This window comes from Aquarana catesbeiana, linkage group LG05 (genome assembly GCF_042186555.1).
Source record: "Aquarana catesbeiana isolate 2022-GZ linkage group LG05, ASM4218655v1, whole genome shotgun sequence".
Taxonomy (NCBI): Eukaryota; Metazoa; Chordata; class Amphibia; order Anura; family Ranidae; genus Aquarana; species Aquarana catesbeiana.
Window position 1 is genome coordinate 207334532 of NC_133328.1, and position 19617 is coordinate 207354148.

A 19617-nucleotide genomic window follows, 5' to 3' on the forward strand; every position below is an offset into this window, starting at 1 on the left:
ATTTTTGGGTCAGGTGTTGCCCCCGCCATATGCACTAAGGAAAACCGGCCATGAAGCCTTTCGGCTTCACGGTCGGTTCCCTACTGGGCATGCACGTTGTGCTTTCTAATTGACGTGGCGGAGGAGGGGGCCAATCGTCTGAGGGACAGCTCCACGGAAGTGGGGACCAGGACCTGTCAAAAACAGATCCCGTTTCCCCCTCCCTCTGAAAGGTGTCAGATGTGGCACCAAAGGCGGGAGGAATTAAACAAGCAGAGGTTCCACTTTTGGGTGGAACTCCGCTTTAAAGACCACAGGTATTCAGATAACACCTTATCTGGACGATCTTCTCTGATTTGTGGGGTCCCAAGCAGAGTTAGAGAAAAAAATGATTTTTACGATGAATCATCTTTAGTCTATGGATTGGATAGTGAACACAGAAAAGTCAAATCTGCTTCCATCTGAGAAAGTTATCTTCCTGGGCTACATAGTAGATGCTGTGGAAGCGAAAATGTTTTTACCAGAAGAAAAGAAAAATCTGTTAATGGTAGAAACTTCCAATTTCCTACTGAGGCAGGCAGTATCCATCAAAGACATGAGACTTTTAGGTCTCATGACAGTGGCAATAACCTGGGCTCAGTCCCACATGAGAGCACTACAGAATTTCTGTCAGTCTGGAACAGTCAGCAGAGTGCCCTAAGCAACTGTGTGGTTCTGCCGGATCAAGTTAAGGAGTCTTTACATCGGTGGCTACAGGATGACAACTTATCAATAGGAAGATCTTGGATGCAAGAAGATCCAGTTTCATATAATGACAGATGTGAGTGCGTGGGGTTGGGGAGCCCATATGGAGCATCTGGCAACCCAAGGAAAATGGGAGAAAACAGAAGCCTGCTGCTCTTCCAACATGTGAGAGATGAAAGCAGTTTGGAAAGCTCTCCTCTTCTTTGGCTCCAACATAAAAGCAAAACTTGTTAGTACTATCGGACAATGCAGTGGCAGTTTCCTACATAAACAGGGAGGGTACGCGGGCATCCTCACTCATGGCTCTAGCAAATCTAATCTTGGTTTGGGCAGAAGAAAACATCCTTTCTCTGTCAGCCTTTCACCTCAAATGGGAACTAAATTCGCCTGCAGATTCTTTGAGCAGGGAGAAGATTTGTCACACGGAATGGAGCTTATATTGGGAAGTATTCACTGTGATCACGGAAATGTGGGGCCGCCCACTGATCTTTTTGCCTCTTCCAAAAGTGAGAAACTTTTTCTGGATTCACAGGGATCCATGCAGTCTGGGTCTGGATGCATTTGCCTTCCCATGTTTGGAGGATTTCCTGTACGTCTTCCCTCCATTCAGGCTCATTCCAAAGTTCATACAGAAAATCAAATCCTCAAGAGCGAAAATAATTCTAATAGCTCTGGCTTGGCCAAAAAGATTATGGTTTGCCACTCTACAGAAACTGTCTATAGCAACACCTTAGAATTCCAGAGAGGACCAATTTGCTAGTCCAGGGGGACTTATGCCACCCTCAGGTTAACCAACTTTCTCTGATGGCTTGGCAGGTGCTGTTAAAAAACAAGGGTTCATCAGAGAAAGTGATTGACACCATCTTAGACAGCAGGAAGAAATCAACCAATTTAATATATGCTAAAGTTTGGAAGAAATTCTACTATTGGCGTAAAGACAATAATAGAATTTCTGGATCCATCGTTTCGGCCATATTGGACTTCCTTTAGAATGGAATGGACCTGGGGTTGGCTCCCAATACTTTGTAGGTGTGCAGGTGGCAGCCTTATCCAATTTCCTGGATTTTAGATTGGCTGAACACATGCTAATAAAGAGATTTATCAAAGTCTTTTCTAAGAGAAGAGAGCCTCGGTCCAAGAAATTTCCCCTGTGGCACTTATCAACAGTTTTTCAAAGTTTCACTAAACAACCTTTCGAGCCACTAGAAGAAAGTATATTAAGAATATTAACCTTCAAAATGGTACTTCTGGTGGTGTTAGTCACAGCCAGAAGAGTTAGCAAATTACAGGCTATGTCCATAGCAGAGCCATACTGTTCTATTCTTTCTGAAAAGGTATTTCTCTCTCTGGACCCAGGCTTCCTTCCCAAAGTTTCACTAGATTTCCATGGGTCACAGGAAATTATTATCCCTTCGTTTTGTGGGCAGGCTAGGAACCCCAGGAAGGAAGATTTTCTTAAGATTGATGTAAGTCAATGTTTACTATGTTGAGCGTGCTAAAGAATGGAGAAATGTTCCTAATCTATTCTTACTATATTCAGGACCCAGAAAGGGATCAGCTGCTTCAAAAACCACCATCATTAGATGGATAAAAGCTGCAATTATAAAGGCCTATGCATCTGCCGGGCTGCAGGCTTCCCGAAACCTTAGAGCCCATTCCACCAGAGCTCTGGCTATGTCCTGGACTGAAAGGGCAGGAGCTACCCAAATCTGCAAAGCAGCCACCTGATCGAGCTTCCATACGTTTGTCAAGCATTACTGTATGGATCTCTTATCCTGTGGTCCCTCCCTAGCAGGTACTGTTTATATGATGTCATTCTCATTAAGTCGTCCTGGAAGACGACTGTGGAAAAACAAAGTTATTACCTGTTAACTTGATTTCCAGGACGGTGCAGTTCCCCGGCCTATTATGTATATGTGTAGTATTGGTGGGAAAAATTAGTTATAGTTATAATTACCTGTTCTATGCAGTGGTTTTCCACTGCATAGTCTCCTAAACAAAATCCTTGTGTTTAGAAGACTGAGGCAGCCAATCCCGCCCCCTCTCCACAGACCGGCGCTCCAATCAGTGCTGGAGTGGCAGAGCAGTGACTATTAGTCACCGGCTCTCTGCTCACTGAAGACCGAGAACTGAGAGATGAGAGGTCTTTGATCTCTCTGTCCTAGAGGTGGCAAGAGACAGATGCAGCATCAGGTGGATGCTGTATCTCCCTAGGCGAGTATGTAAGTTTGTTTTTAAAACCCCATACTTCTCCTTTAAAGTGGTTGTAAGCCCCCGTTCACACCTCTGCGACTTGTCATGTAATTTGACAGGTCCAAATCACATGACAAGTTGCACCCTATTGTCGACAATGGAACTGTTCAAATCAGTGTGACGCCGACTTTGCCGTACCACACTGATTTGAAGAAAAGTTCCTGCACTGTTTTTTTGCGATTTCAGGTGCAACTCTCACAGATGTCAGCCAGGCCTCACCTGAAGTCGCACTGACATGCAGCTTTGAAATCATGCGACTTCACTTGAAATCTCACAATTTCAAAGCCTTATGTCAGTGTAAATAATAGCTAGACCTCAGACATGAAATATGAACAAAGCACATTATACTACAACGTGTACTTTTCACTATCCAAAGCACTGAGAGTAATTTTCTCTCTGCTACCTTGCAATCTGCATGAGTCACTTCTGACAGGTGTTCCCCCACGCCAATAGAAAAAACGGTGACCGGGGAGGGAGCTGCAGCATACATGTACTGTGTGAAGGGGTGGTGCCCGTTCCTTCCTGTCAGAGCTTTCCCCACTGACCTGTTTGCTGTACGACTTTAGATCTCCACTCACTGCTTTTCAGAGCTGAGCGATGTTGTGTAAAATGTTTTAGAACGCTTAGAGAAGAGAAGACTGCAGAAAAACAGTGCAACTAATGTAAGAGGATTTGTTTCATCTCTGTGTATCACCTTAAACCGGAGTTCCACCCAAAAATGGAACTTCCGTTTTTCCGGTTCCTCCCCCCCTCTGGTGTCACATTTGGCACCTTTCAGGGGGGAGCAGATACCTGTATAATACAGGTATTTGCTCCCATGTCTGGTGATAGATTGCCGCAGATTCCGCAGCGATGTACACCATGTCCGGCCCCTCCTCTGTTCCCCCCGCTGTCTTCTGGGAAACACACAGGTCCCAGAAGACAGCAGGGACCAGTGAGATCGCACGACTCGCGCAGTAGGGAACCAGGCTGTGAAGCCGTAAAGGCTTCACTTCCTGATTTCATTACTGAAGATGCCGACACCTGCACCCGGGAGCCGAGGGCCAAATCGGCTTCGGGTGAGGACATCGCGGGCGCCCTGGACAGGTAAATGTCCTAATATTAAAAGTCAGCAGCTGCAGTATTTGTAGCTGCTGAGTTTTATTTTTTTTTTTCGGCAGAACTCCGCTTTAAGCTTGTTACTTCACTGGGTGTATGTAGGGGTTTTCAACCACTTTAAGCTATTATATCAGCGTTCATATTATAGTTTTGACTGTCTATACAGCTGGAGAATATTTTTGCAAAAAATGTATTTTTTTGTTTTTGTTTTTTTATATTTATTTGATGGGGTTAAACCAATTGTTTTGACCACAGTGATGAGGAAAATTGTTGGATGCTTTTTCTCAAATAAATGAAATTGTCACTGTGAACGTGCATTTTATTTGAAAAAAAATGTACTTATGTGTGCATCCTGAAAGCGTCATAGAATACAAAATATTGGCATGGCAATCACATTTTTTCAAGGTTTTCATGTGACATTTGTGGAGTCTAAAATGGTACTATCAAATGCTTTGATGAGCATTTGGTCAGCTCTGGAATATCTACTATAGGCTGTATAGGGTCAGAGGCAGTAATATTGTTCTTTGCCCTCTTTCAATGAATCCTGTATGCCAGCTGTATGTTTTTGGGCATGGTGGTGACCCTCTTGGCGCAGAGGTTGATGTCCCTGTAGAGTCCTATGAAATCAGTCTCAGTGGCCTCCTCCTAAACTATGACCCTAGAAGCACAAATTAGTCCTAAAGTCCTGGGCAGTCTCCTGGACAAGGCACTGGAAGAGCACCTTTCTAATGAGCAGCTTGGTGGATTTCTGGTAGCAGCTTATATCTTGGAGAACAACAGTGCAGGGCCTGCAGTGGTGAGGCTTCTTGACTCCGCTGGTGGCCAGGACACTCTTGCAGGTGGCCTTGGTAGCCAGCTACTTACAGGGGATGCTTTCCTGCTGGTGGATTTACAAGCTATCTGCTTGGTTCAGGTGTAGCTCCTAAAACTCAGAGAAGTTTACATGGGTGATGATGTAGCATCATAAAAAGCATGCCATGGCAAAAAAAGAGGTGTGACTAATTTAAATGTGTGCGATTTTCCTAGAAACTTGCTTCATTGCATGCATTTCCAATACAAAGATTGCACCATACAAGCTATTATATGTAAAAACCAACATCTCTGAAACCGTGGAGCTCACAAATCCTCTTTTGCACAGAATAAAAGTTCCATCCCAAACCTAAATGCCCCCATACAAACTTTAATTTTCAGCGTCCAGACAGACCGCTCTGAAGTAAATCACTTCCAGTGTGCTGCTGAGTGCCCCAAGACAATGTCATGCAAAATAAATGTGCTGCAGCTGTTTTAGACAAAATAGGCTATGGGTACACTGAAGCGAAAGTGTGAGTATAACTGTCAATACTTTAGCACAGGGGAAGTGAATTAATACTCAGGGAGGTCCAGTCAGTAAAATATTCTTCAAGCACAGGTCCAAAGCACATGTTTGTGCTGGGACGCAGACAGGCCTGGTGCAAGGATTTTTGACACCCTAAATGAAATCCCATTTTGCACCCTGACTCCACCCCTTTGCCCTGCCCATGTGACAGGAGCTGGTGCTTTACATGAAGCATCGGCTCTGCTTCCTCTAGTGCCGACTCCGTTCTTCACACTGATGCTCGGGAATGTTGAGTCAGGAACCCGCAATCTGGGCTCGTCTACTCACCATCCCAGAGCAGGAGGTGGCGAGCCACATCAGTGGGCCAGTAGTTGGGCACCCCTTCTGTAGGGGGTGCATTGTGTATAAGGCAGAGCTGGCTGTACTGGGGCAATCACCAGAGAGTCTCTGAGAGATAGACAGGTCGGTCACTGATGATCATAGAGGTGCACAGTGGCAGGGGATGTTTGCTTTTGTTCTGTAGGGAGATTCGGGACATGTCCTCCAGGCTCCAGTGCTGTGCTGTGCCTCTAATTACACTATCAGTCGGACGGAGCGGCTGCCTGAGACTGAGTTAGTGGCATGCTGCAGCCTTCAGAGCATGCAAATGCGGAGGAAACCCAGTGGCTGGGCGCCCTAGGCGGCAGTGCGCCCTAGGCAGCTGCCTAGTTTGCCTAATGGTAGCACCAGCTTTGGACTCAGATCATTCACATTAAAGCCCCCCTGTCATCTTAGGTTAGGTTCACATCTTTGTGGCTGGGGAACATGTGCAATACCACATGCATTCCCGACCCACAGAGAAACGCGCTGAACTTTAGCAGATGTGAAGGGAGTGCCATGGATTCTCAATGGCACTCCCACACATTGGCACACACAGCACATTTTCACGAGCACCAAACCACATGATGCTGCAGCACAATGCAGCTTGGAGGAGCAAGATTTAAAAATTAAGGGACTTCTTTCCTTACATTTCTTGCAGGTGGGGCAGCCTATTAAAATGAATGGACTGCCGTGACGTGAATTTGCAAACATTCATGCAGAGGTCTGAATGGAACCATATCTCACAATCCTGTTCTGACATCAGCATCCTCATTCCTCACTTCACATTACAGTTCCCTTCCGTTTGCATGGAAATCCCCCCTTCGCATTACTGCCCTCAGCCTCCCCCAATACTGTCCTCAGCCCCCATATTACTGTCCTCAGTCCACCTTCACGTTGCCCACTTCCTGTCCTACCTTACACAGACAGGGCAGATGAGGGTGGGAGTCACAGCAGGTCTGGACAGAGGGCGGGAGCTGCAAGCTGGTGACTGGTTGCTAGGACTGCACTGCCTCTTAGCAACCTATTGCCTGCTTGTTAACTCGGGCAGCCCTCGCCCTCCATCCAGAGCTGTCCTGCCTTCCGCTGTTAGATCTGTCAGACTGGCGGCAGTGGTGATGTCTGTGGGCAGAACGTTTCCTAAATGGCGGGACTGCGGCGGTCCAGATGAGACATTGGCTAGGTCCAGATGCAGATCACAGCCTGCCAATTAGTGTTGCCTGCTCTAACAGAATCTCGCTTAAAGAACATTCATTTGGTTTTATCATCTTTAATGGGTCAAGTTGACGTTGAAGTTTCTTTCACTCTGGCAAGAAAACTCAAAAGAGCAGGATGGAATTTTTTTTTTCAAATGAATATTTAAAAGTGTATGTAGTTTTCGTTTTGGGAAAGTAACTACATTTTGAAGTACTTTCAAATGTAATTCGCTGTCATCAAATGTACTGAGAATCTCTGTATGTTTGTTCAAACGTTCATTTTAAAATCTACTAATATATGGCCAGTTTAAAAGAAATCTCCTTGTTAGTGGGAGTAAAATTCCCACTGTTGGAGTCTGTGGGTTATAAGTGCTCATCATCTGTGGGATTAAATGAAACCCCAGCCCTGCATTTGTGTACCTGTTCACACACTACCAAGCAGCTGCCTCCTTGCTCTAGCGGGGGCCAGAACTTTGATGTGAATGTCTGACAGAGGGTCAAGAGGAGAGGTACTGTGCAACATCCATGCATACACAATAAAAAGAGGTGGATGTATATCAATAAAGTTGCATCCACAAATGTTCCACATTAGATGTCCTTAAAAAGTGACAAATTTCTAACAATGCCACAGCTTAATGTGTCGAAGTCCATTGTGCCTGCTGTTTTGTTTCTTTATATGTGAAAATGTGGCAAATCTGCCATAGAATTGCCTTGCATGTAACTGCTGGTGGCACTTTACCCAAAATCTGCCCGCTGCACCTGTTTAAGCAACCTACAGCATTTTACTAGCCGCAGATCAGAGTCTAAGGGCCCTTTCACACTGACGCACTTTTGATGCATTTCCATAGACTTACAATGGAAGGTGCCTTTTTGGTGGTCTTTTGAAAAAATGCATAGGCAGGACTTTTCAAAGCACCGCCCCCACCTGCAGTGTATACAGTTACATAATTTAATGGAGAATAGTTTTTATGCGCTTTTGTTTCTCTGGAAATGCACAGCAAAAGCACACTAGTGTGAAAGGAGCCTCAAGCTCCATTCTTATCTGTGCATTTTGTTTTTCCAAAATGCTCGACAAGCCAAATCCAATGTATTTTAATGGATCTTGTTCATATCTGAGCATTTTGTCACCTGTTGCAAAATGCCTGTCACTCTGAACTACTTTAGTAGATTAGAGTGTTTTTAGCCCCATAGACTTCAATGGGAACACCTGACATGATCAAGGCTACGGGAACGAACAACACAAACGTTTTGTTACATATTTTCTGGCCAAACAGCTGCACTCCACCCCTAACCACCCTTAACTGAGCAATATGGAGGACAGCTCACTATTTATTTGACCCAGAGATCTTAATTGCCCTGGAGTGTGCCCATGGTCCTAAGGACCACTAATATAAAAACAGGGGAAGGAAGAACCAGTCCTGGGAGGATATCACATCCCAAGAATTTCATGACTGGGCCAGCTACTTTGCCTCCCAGAGAAAGACATACATAAAAAAAATATCTTTCTGTACACCATCCTTGTTTAAAGAGGAGCTCCAGTCTGTAACAAAAAATAAATAAAAGCCAGCAGCCAAATACTGTAGTTGCTGACCTTTAATATTAGGACACTTAGCTGTCCAGGGATCCCACGATGTTGGCACCCCGAGCTGATTCGTCAATCCGCTTTGGGTGCAGGCTCCAGCTTTGTAAGTAAGCCTTCAAGCTTTCTAGTGCTCATGCACGAGTCACGCTGCACTTTCCAAATGGTCCCGCGTCTTCTGAGACCTGTGTGTGTCCCAGAAGGCAGCGGGGAGACGGAGGAGGGGCTGGAAATGTCGTAGATTGACATCAGCGATCTTACCCGGAAGTGGGAGCGGGTATTTGTCAAAACCGGGTACCCGCTCCCCCCTAAAAAGTGCCAAATGTGGCACTGGAGGGGGGGAGGGTGCAAACAAGTGGAGCTGCCCCTTTTGGGGTGGAGCTCCGCTTTAGGTTCATGTTGTGCTTGTTCTAAATTTTCTGCTCACATGTCTGCAACATTGCAACTGCATTTGTTGCGGACATCCGATACAGCCATGTGACTTCTCCCATTATGTGCATCTTTATGCTTTGCTAGTTACATAGTTACATAGTTACATAGTAGGTGAGGTTGAAAAAAGACACAAGTCCATCAAGTCCAACCTATGTGTGTGATTATGTGTCAGTATTACATTACATATCCCTGTATATTGCGGTCATTCAGGTGATTATCTAATAGTTTCTTGAAGCTATCAATGCTCCCAGCTGAGACCACCGCCTGTGGAAGGGAATTCCACATCCTTGCCGCTCTTACAGTAAAGAACCCTCTACGTAGTTTAAGGTTAAACCTCTTTTCTTCTAATTGTAATGAGTGGCCACGAGTCTTATTAAACTCTCTTCTGCGAAAAAGTTTTATCCCTATTGTGGGGTCACCAGTACAGTATTTGTAAATTGAAATCATATCCCCTCTCAAGCGTCTCTTCTCCAGAGAGAATAAGTTCAGTGCTCGCAACCTTTCCTCATAACTAAGATCCTCCAGACCCTTTATTAGCTTTGTTGCCCTTCTTTGTACTCGCTCCATTTCCAGTACGTCCCTCCTGAGGACTGGTGCCCAGAACTGGACAGCATACTCCAGGTGCGGCCGGACCAGAGTCTTGTAGAGCGGGAGAATTATTGTTTTATCTCTGCAGTTGATCCCCCTTTTAATGCATGCCAATATTCTGTTTGCTTTATTAGCAGCAGCTTGGCTTTGCATGCCATTGCTGAGCCTATCATCCACTAGGACCCCCAAGTCCTTTTCCATCCTAGATTCCCCCAGAGGTTCTCCCCCCAGTGTATAGATTGCATTCATATTTTTGCCACCCAAATGCATTATCTTACATTTTTCTACATTGAACCTCATTTGCCATGTAGTCGCCCACCCCATTAATTTGTTCAGGTCTTTTTGCAAGATTTCCACATCCTGCGGAGAAGTTATTGCCCTGCTTAGCTTAGTATCGTCTGCAAATACAGAGATGGAACTGTTTATCCCATCCTCCAGGTCGTTTATGAACAAATTAAATAGGATTGGTCCCAGCACAGAACCCTGGGGGACCCCACTACCCACCCCTGACCATTCTGAGTACTCCCCATTTATCACCACCCTCTGAACACGCCCTTGTAGCCAGTTTTCAATCCATGTACTCACCCTATGGTCCATGCCAACGCACCTTATTTTGTACAGTAAACGTTTATGGGGAACTGTGTCAAATGCTTTTGCAAAATCCAGATACACCACGTCTACGGGCCTTCCTTTATCTAGATGGCAACTCACCTCCTCATAGAAGGTTAATAGATTGGTTTGGCAAGAACGATTCTTCATGAATCCATGCTGATTACTGCTAATGATATCATTCTTATTACTAAAATCTTGTATATAGTCCCTTATCATCCCCTCCAAGAGTTTACATACTATTGATGTTAGGCTAACTGGTCTGTAATTCCCAGGGATGTTTTTTGGGCCCTTTTTAAATATTGGTGCTACATTGGCTTTTCTCCAATCAGCTGGTACCATTCCAGTCAATAGACTGTCTGTAAAAATTAGGAACAACGGTCTGGCAATCACCTGACTGAGTTCCCTAAGTACCCTCGGATGCAAGCCATCTGGTCCCGGTGATTTATTAATGTTAAGTTTCTCAAGTCTAATTTTAATTCCGTCCTCTGTTAACCATGTAGGTGCTTCCTGTGTTGTGTCATGAGGATAAACACTGCAGTTTTGGTTACTGAAGCCCCCCGATTCACTCGTGAAGACTGAGGAGAAGAATAAATTCAATACCTCTGCCATCTCCCCATCCTTTGTAACCAGATGTCCTTCCTCATTCTTTATGGGGCCAATATGGTCTGTCCTCCCTTTTTTACTGTTAACATACTTAAAGAATTTCTTGGGATTTTTTTTGCTCTCCTCCGCTATGTGTCTTTCATGTTCTATCTTAGCCATCCTAATTGCACCCTTACATTTCTTATTGCATTCTTTATAAATTCTGAATGCTGTGGATGATCCCTCAACCTTGTATTTTTTGAAGGCCTTCTCCTTTGCTTTTATATGCATTTTTACATTGGAGTTAAGCCATCCAGGATGTTTGTTCGCTCTTTTAAATTTATTACCCAATGGGATACATTGGCTAATGCCCTTATTTAATATGCTCTTAAAGCATACCCATCTCTCCTCTGTATTCTTTGTTCCTAATATTTTATCCCAATTTATGCCTTTTAGCAAGGTTTGTAGTTTAGGGAAGTTGGCTCTTTTGAAATTCAGTGTCTTTGTGTTCCCTTCATGTCTCCTATTTGTGTGATTTATACTGAAACTCATTGACCTGTGATCGCTGTTACCTAAATTGCCCCGTATTTCCACATCTGTTATCAGGTCTGTATTGTTGGTAATCAGTAGATCTAGTAATGTTTTATTTCTAGTTGGTGCGTCTACCATCTGACCCATAAAATTGTCCTGCAAGACATTAAGGAACTGGCGAGCCTTAAATGAATGCGCGGTTCCCTCCGCCCAGTCTATGTCTGGATAATTAAAAGTATCCTGCTTGTAAATTTTGTAGTTAACCTGCTTGTAAATTTTGTGCAACAATGCAGCTGATTTTTTGGCAGATGCATGTCAGTCATGTTATGTATTCTCCCTCATGTTTATCATGTTGCTATGATGTCTGCAACTTTGTGCAACAACGCAGCTGTAGATTTTGCAGACATGCCAGCCATGTTATGTATTCTCCCAAAATGCTCATCTTCATCTTTTGTTTGTTGTAGTAATGAGCCTAGAACCTTTGTGCAACATTGCAGCAGCATGCGTGTTGTATGACAGCCAGGACCTTCCACCAACAGCTACCACTTCCTCATGCACTTTACCCATCGCAGAAGAGGAAGATAACTGTTGAAGCTCCACACAGGAGAGTGATATCAAGTTCTGCAAGAGGCAGGGAGCGGACCCAGAGAGATGGGAAACTAATGGGCCTCATGGCAGACTCCACCAGAAAAAATGAGTATGGTGAGATGCTTTTGTTGTTTGGGAGCCTTGAGAGACTTGTTAGAGTTCCAGAGTTTTTCCTGATGGAGATGAGAACCAGAGTCATGCACTACATTGATTTGTTTATTCTCCACCCTGCTCCATCTACATACCCACCATCACCAACTCCCTCCTCCCATTTTCCAAGTTACCCACCTACCTCTCACCCCCCAGCTACATCCAAATTATTATTATCATTATCCCTGGCCCCATTCAGCTGCCAGCTTTGAGATTCCCCGAGCCAACAGCTGGAAGTAAATAAAAGGAAAGGGACGCTATCTGACAATATTGTCCAAATATTTTCATGCCCATAGACAATGATGTGAGCCAGAATCCCCACCCCATGGTTAGCTTTAGCTTTTGGCCTGAGAATAGCTCTGCCGAAAGGTAAATGGGGTGGGGGGTTACTAGGAAGATGGACTTGGACTTGTAGCAACCAGAGCGCTCTGTGACAGCGTAAATATTATAAGCTTTGTGCGGATTAGGAGCTTCGCTCGTCTTTTCACTGACATTCATGTATAGTTTATTTGAAGAATGTCTCCTTATGCACATGGAGATCATTATACATGGCTCAGAATTGGCCTTGCTGTTCTTTGTTTGCAATAATGGGATGGACTCAGTATCTTTGCTTCTGCTCACTCTCTTCCTCCTCCAGTATTAATAATGCAGCTGCTGCACTTGCCAGACAATGTGAACAGTTTAGAGAATACAGGGAACAACCACACAGTGAAAAGCTCGGAGAGAATGCAGGGAGAGGAGAATCACTCTTGTGATATCACATATCATACTGCTTTTCATGGGCCACAGAAAGCCTAGCCTGGGGGGGAAAAAAGGTAATTAAAACACTCAAAAGAAGCTCAGAAAACAGGTATGAATGCAGGATTAATTCTGCCACAAACTAATTTCCTGGCGCCAACATGGCAGCATACATGTGGTAGTATGGTGCCATGGATTGGTGCCAGAAAAGGAACATTAGGGTAAGTATTTGATACAATTTTCTGTTTCTTTATCGTACATCACGGGACACAGAGCACCATAATAATGACTATGTGGGTTATACGCTTACCTTTAGGTGACTGGACACTGGCAACCAATAGTAAGATGGTTCCTCCCATATAACCCCTCCTATACCGGAAGTACCTCCGTTTTTTTGCCAGTGTCTTGAAGGTGATGGCCATGGCTGTTGAAGCTCTTCAAATTTCTTCTTCTTCAAAAAAAAAATGTCCCACTGACGACATTATAATCGGATCCATTCGGATGGCATAACAAAGCTAAAGTGGATGGTACCCGAACCCAATATATGGGGGACCCGGTCCCTGAAGGTCCTTAGAGGCGCTACCCGCCGTGATGGGGGAAGATTGGGCCTGGTAAGACAGGCCCTGCTGCTTGGGATGGTGAGTACTCCCTTTGGGATTTTTATATATATATATATATATATATATATATATATATGTATTTCCCTTTGAAACTGCTGGTAAACCTTAAGCCTGTGTCTGGGATTACAGATGGCCGGTTTTGGCGCGCATTTTTTGAATACTGGCGTGGGCGAGTGCGCGCGCCGCGTGCCCGCTGCGTGCGTGCCGCCGGCGTGTGTGTGCGCCCCTGGTGGACGCCGTCGGTGTGCGCGTGCACCGCTGCTGTGCATGTCGCTGATGCGCCGCATGCATCAGCACAGCCAATGCGCCGTGCGGTGGGCGTGCCGCCGATCGCTGATGTGCGCGCTCACTCTCAAGCTAATGCTTTATAGGCATGGAGCTCCTGGCGTGCACGTGGACAACACAGAGCGATAGTTGGGCACGTGAGTCTGGTGGTCTTGGACACAGTGGTGACAGGTTAAAGGCTGGTTATACAGTAGTTTGTGGGGAGTACGTCTTTTCTTCCTCGTGTGTAAGCAATGTCTTCCAGAAAACGAGGTATAGGGAACAAGGCAAGCACAGGGGTAAGAGTACCTCCTTTACAAACAGGAGACCAACCCCATGCTGATGCAGCCTCAGTTTCTCCTGAAAGACCTGCGGCATCTGGCCTGGCTGAGCCATTGCATTTGTCAGGCATAGTGGCCACTACCAATATACCTGCCTCGGCTTATGTTACAAAGGAGGATTTGGCATCTGCCTTAGTGGGTCTTGAGGGCAAAATAACTGGCATGATTGCCTCTGTAACGGGGGGGAGGAAGCGTAATAGATCTCCCTCCCTTGAGCCTGGGCCAAGTGGAGAGTCACTAGAGCACCAGGACTCTTATAGCCAGATGGGTTCAGGTGATCTGGAACCAGAATGGGCAAAGGATTTGGAAGAGGTGGTCATAAAAGACAGAGAGGAAGGAGAGGCTGAAGGATCCTCGGCTGAGGACTCTGGCTCTGAAGAGCCAATTTCAGCCTCCCATTCCCAAAAATTGTTTATCCAATCTCTAATTGAGATGGTATGAATTGGGTTTAAGTTACCCCCCGGTTCAGGAGTCTGCACTCTCCTGTTCTACTTTGGGATCTTTGCAACCTCAGCAAATTTCCCAAGCGTTCCCTTTGCATCCGTTACTGGAGCAGGTGGTTTACACGGACTGGGAGCACCCTGACAGGATATACTTACCTCCAAAAAGGTTTTCTATCTTTTATCCTATGGAAGAGAAGTTCAGGAAGAAATGGAGCACACCTTTGGTGGACGCTGCCATATCTTCTGTAAACAAAAGTTTAAACTGTCCAGTGGATAATGCCCAGGTATTCAAGGATCCGGCTGAGAAAAAGCTAGAGTCCTTATTAAAGGCCTCCTTTTCGGTGGCAGGTGCAGCAGTTCAGCCAGCAGTTGCAGCTATTGGGATTTGCCAATCCCTAAAGGATCGCTTTAAAAGGTTGGTAAGGAACGTACCTTGCCAGGAGGAATCTGCCGAGGAGTTATCGGAGATTCCTCATGCCTTATGTTTTGCAGAAGACGCATTGAAAGGCTCAATCCAACAGATGTCTCGTTTTGCGTTACTGTCAATTCATATGCGCAGAGTCTTGTGGCTAAAGAACTGGTCTGCTGAGGCGCTATGTAAAAGGCTACTCGCAGCTTTTCCATTTCATGGAGAGCACTTGTTTGGCAAGGATCTGGATAAATATATCCAAAAGATCTCTGGAGGAAAGAGTGCCCTGCTCGCTATTAAAAAGAAAGGGAAGCAACCCTCTTATAAAATTCCTAATGCTCCAGGGCCTGGTGCTTTTTCGCCTAAATGGTATCGACGGCCTCAGACATCTGGGTTTAAAAGACCCCATGGTCAGAAGAAACCCTGGACCCAAAAGACACCCAAGCCCAACTCCAAGTCTACCTTGTGAAGGGGTGCCCCCGCTCTCACGGGTGGGGGGCAGGCTTCGGCTGTTTGGGGAGGCCTGGGAAGAACTGGTTCAAGACAGATGGGTCATTTCCACTGTAAAATACGGTTACAGAATAGAGTTCCGGGAGATCCCCCCGAATCGGTTTCTGTACTCAAGGGTTCCATCGGATCCAGAGAAAAGAAGATGCCTATTCCTAGCTTTACACCATCTGCTGATGCAGGGGGTAATTGTAAAGGTTCCGCACGTGGAAAGATTCAAGGGGATTTACTCAAACCTATTTACCGTGCCAAAACCAAATGGGGAAGTAAGGCCCATTTTGGACCTCAAGGCTCTCAACTTCTTTGTAGACGTCCGATCCTTCCGCATGGAGTCGGTTCATTCAATAATAAAATCCCTGAGAAAGGGAGACTATTTAGCGTCCATAGATATTAAGGATGCGTACCTTCATGTGCCGATCTTCGATCCACATCATAGGTTCTTACGCTTCGCTGTAGAGGGCAGTCATTTCCAATTTGTGGCACTACCTTTCGGTCTGGCCACGGCCCCCAGGGTTTTCACAAAGATTTTGACCCCGGTGTTGGCTTCCCTAAGGTCTCAGAAAGTCTCCGTAGTAGGATATCTGGACGATCTTCTTCTAAGGGAATGCTCTCGTCCCATACTGGTTCAAAACGTGTCAAGAACAGTACGGGTTATACAACGCCTAGGTTGGATGCTAAATATGGACAAGTCCGACCTAAGCCTTGGTGTATCTGGGTCTGGTCTTGGACACCGCCCAAGGAAAGGTGTTTCTTCCTCCCTTAAAGGATGCCTCCATAGTGAAACTTGTACAGAAGGTGAAAAAAGAACTAACACCTTCTATTCGGCTGTGCATGAGGTTACTAGGCAAGATGGTGTCATCCTTCAGCGCAGTGCCATATGCACAGTTCCACTCCAGAGCGTTCCAGAACATTATTCTAAAAGCCTGGGACAAGTCAGCTCGAACCCTGGATTAGCCTATGGTTCTATCTCCACAGGTTCGATAGAACCTCTCTTGGTGGTTGAGAACCAGCAACTTGAAAAGAGGGAAATCTTTCACACTGGTAAACTGGAAAGTCATAACCACGGACGCCAGTCTTCTCGGTTGGGAAGCAGTCCTAGAGGAAGCGTCTGTTCAGGGAATATGGTCCCAGACAGAAAGGACCCTGCCCAATCTATTGGAGATTCGGGCAGCTCATCTGGCTCTGCGATTCTGGACATTCAGATTGCGGGGTCTTCCTGTCAGAATCCAGTCTGACAACTCCACAGTAGTGACATATATCAACCACGAGGGAGGTACCAGGAGTCGGGCAGCCCAAAGAGAAGTAGATCATATATTGACTTGGGCAGAAAAACATGTGCCGTTCCTGTCGGCAGTGTTTTTTTTCCGGGGGTGGACAATTGGCAGGCGGATTTCCTAAGTCGCCAGAAATTGTTACCAGGGGAATGTTCCCTGCATCCTGAGGTTTTTCTACAGATCTGCCAATACTGGGGGACCCCAAATGTGGATCTGCTGGCATCCAGATTCAATGCCAAGCTGGACAGGTTTGTATCTTGGACCAAGGATCTGCTTGCTGTCGGAATAGACGCATTAGTAGTTCCTTGGGATCAGTATTCTCTGATATATGCCTTCCCTCCGATCCAAATTCCGCCGCACTTACTACGCAGAATACAGGAGGAACGAAAGCCGGTGATCTTAGTGGCTCCAGCGTGGCTCAGGAGATCATGGTACTCGGAGATTGTGAAATTGGCAGTAGGGGACCTATTGGTCCTTCCTTGCCGTCCAGACCTATTGTCTCAAGGGCCCATATTCCATCCTTCTTTACGGTTGCTGAATTTGATGGCCTGGCTATTGAGACCAGACTATTCAAAGACCGTGGTATTATGGGTTCAGTCTTGTCTACTTTGATAAACGCTAGAAAGTCAGTTTCTAGAGCTATCTATTATAGAGTCTGGAAGTCATACATTTCTTGGTGTGAGGAAAGAAAATGGAACCCTCGTAGGTATACAATTGGAAGAGTTCTCGCCTTTCTTCAAGCAGGAGTAGACTTACAGCTCGCTTTAGGGACAATTAAAGGACAGATTTCGGCCTTATCGTTTTCTTTCCAAAGACCAATTGCATCCCATTCTTTGGTGCAAACCTTTGTCAAGGGAGTAACACACCTAAGGCCGTCGCGTAAACCAGCTTTATGTCCCTGGGACCTAAATTTGGTCAGCCTTACAGAGTCAACCCTTTGAACCTATTAGGCATGTTCCTTTTGTCCTAATGACCAGAAAATTGTTTTTTTTGGTGGCTATAACATCGGCTAGAAGGGTGTCAGAATTGGCCGCCCTTTCTTGCAAAGAACCTTTTATGATTCTTCATCAGGACAGAGTGGTCATGCGCCCTCGTCCGGATTTTATACCGAAGGTGGTTTCCAAATTTCATTTGAATCAGAATATAATTTTACCTTCCTTTTTTCCAAACCCTAAGACTAGGGAGGAAAGGTCGCTTCACTCACTGGATGTGGTGAGGGCGATAAAAGTTTACTTGGAAATGTCAGCTCCCTTTCGGAAGACTGACTGTTTTTTTGTCTTGCCTGAAGGTCCTAAAAAAGGACAGCCGGCAACAAGTTCAACTATATCCAGGTGGATTCGTCAGACTATTATCCAGGCGTATGGATTAAAGCGCAGGGTTCCACCCCGGGATTTAAAAGCACACTCCACTAGAGGGATTAGTGCATCATGGGCAGTACGCCAACAGGTGTCTATGGCTCAGGTTTGCAAAGCGGCCGCTTGGTCTTCAGTTCATATGTTCACCAGGTTTTACCAGGTGGATGTGAGAGCTCAAAAAGAGGCTGTTTTTGGCCACAGCGTGTTGCAGGCAGCTTTATAGTCTCAGGCCCGTTGGGCTTAGGGATAATGTGTCCCCCCCCCTCAGGTGCATTGATTTAGGACATCCCACATAGTCATTATTATGGTGCTCTGTGTCCCGTGATGTACGATAAAGAAAAACGGATTTTTAAAACAGCTTACCTGTAAAAGTCCTTCTCTTAGAGTACATCACGGGACACAGAGGTCCCTCCCCTCTTTCTGGGATCATCATTGCTTGCTACAAAACTGAGGTACTTCCAGTATAGGAGGGGTTATATGGGAGGAACCGTCTTACTATTGGTTGCCAGTGTCCAATCACCTAAAGGTAAGCGTATAACCCACGTAGTCATTATTATGGTGCTCTGTGTCCCATGATGTACTCCAAGAAAAGGATTTTACAGGTAAGCTGTTTTAAAAATCCTTTTTTTCCTGCCAACAATATGGTAGCATGTATGCTGCCATGGATTGGTGCCAGGACAGGAAAATTACTGTAAGTATTTGATACAAGTTCCATTTTAAAGCACATATGAAAAATTTGTGAAAGCAGACCAACATTCACACTTTTGTTGTATAGTTGGCACATAGATTTGCAGAATGAGAAGTGACACGTGCAAAAATTTGGCTGCACCAGGATAATTATGTTCTGCAATTCTCTAGGAGCTTCCAAACTGTATTGAAGCTCCTGGGGAATACACCCAGTATACAGCACAAGGAATGTGCTACCGTGCAGCATCTCTAGATATACAGAATAAGCACAAATACAGAGAATTGCTACAGTGCATTGTCCATACATACAGAATAAGAACTGTGTGAAAATGGCACCCAGAGAACAAAGTAGAGGAAATATGCAGCATCCATTCAAAAACAAAAAAGACAATTTTTAAGTGTTAAAGGAGATGTATAGCCAAAGCTCGTTTGGCTGTACTTCTGTGGATCACAGGAGTGTAGTCTGTTCTGCACTCATCTGACCTGTTTTCAGCAGACAGCGGGCTAAAGTAACAGAGCCGCTCCAGGCTCAGGAATGATCGTGACCATATGGCTGAGATCCGCCCACATGCCTGGACTGACACACGGCTCAAACTCTCAGCCTGGGGCCGGCCGATCCCGCCCCCTCCACAGCCCAGTGCTCCAGTGAGCGTGGAGGGTGCAGAGTAGAGAGCCAGTGACTGTCAGCCATCAGCTTTCTGCTCACGCAGCTGTGAGAACCAAGCAATCGGCAGTGTTTGATCGCTCAGTTCTCAGTGTTAGAGCCAGTGGGGGACAGATGCAGCATCAGGCTGATGCTGCATCCAGCTAGGTAAGTATGATTCTAAAAAAAAAAACAAATCCCATGCTTCTCTTTTAAACCCAGAAGTGCTGCTCTGCAGTGTCCATACATAAAGGCTAGTTTCACACCTAACTGCTGTAGTGTTACACAGAGGTACTATGCAGCATCAATACATCTATTATCACACCCAGTTC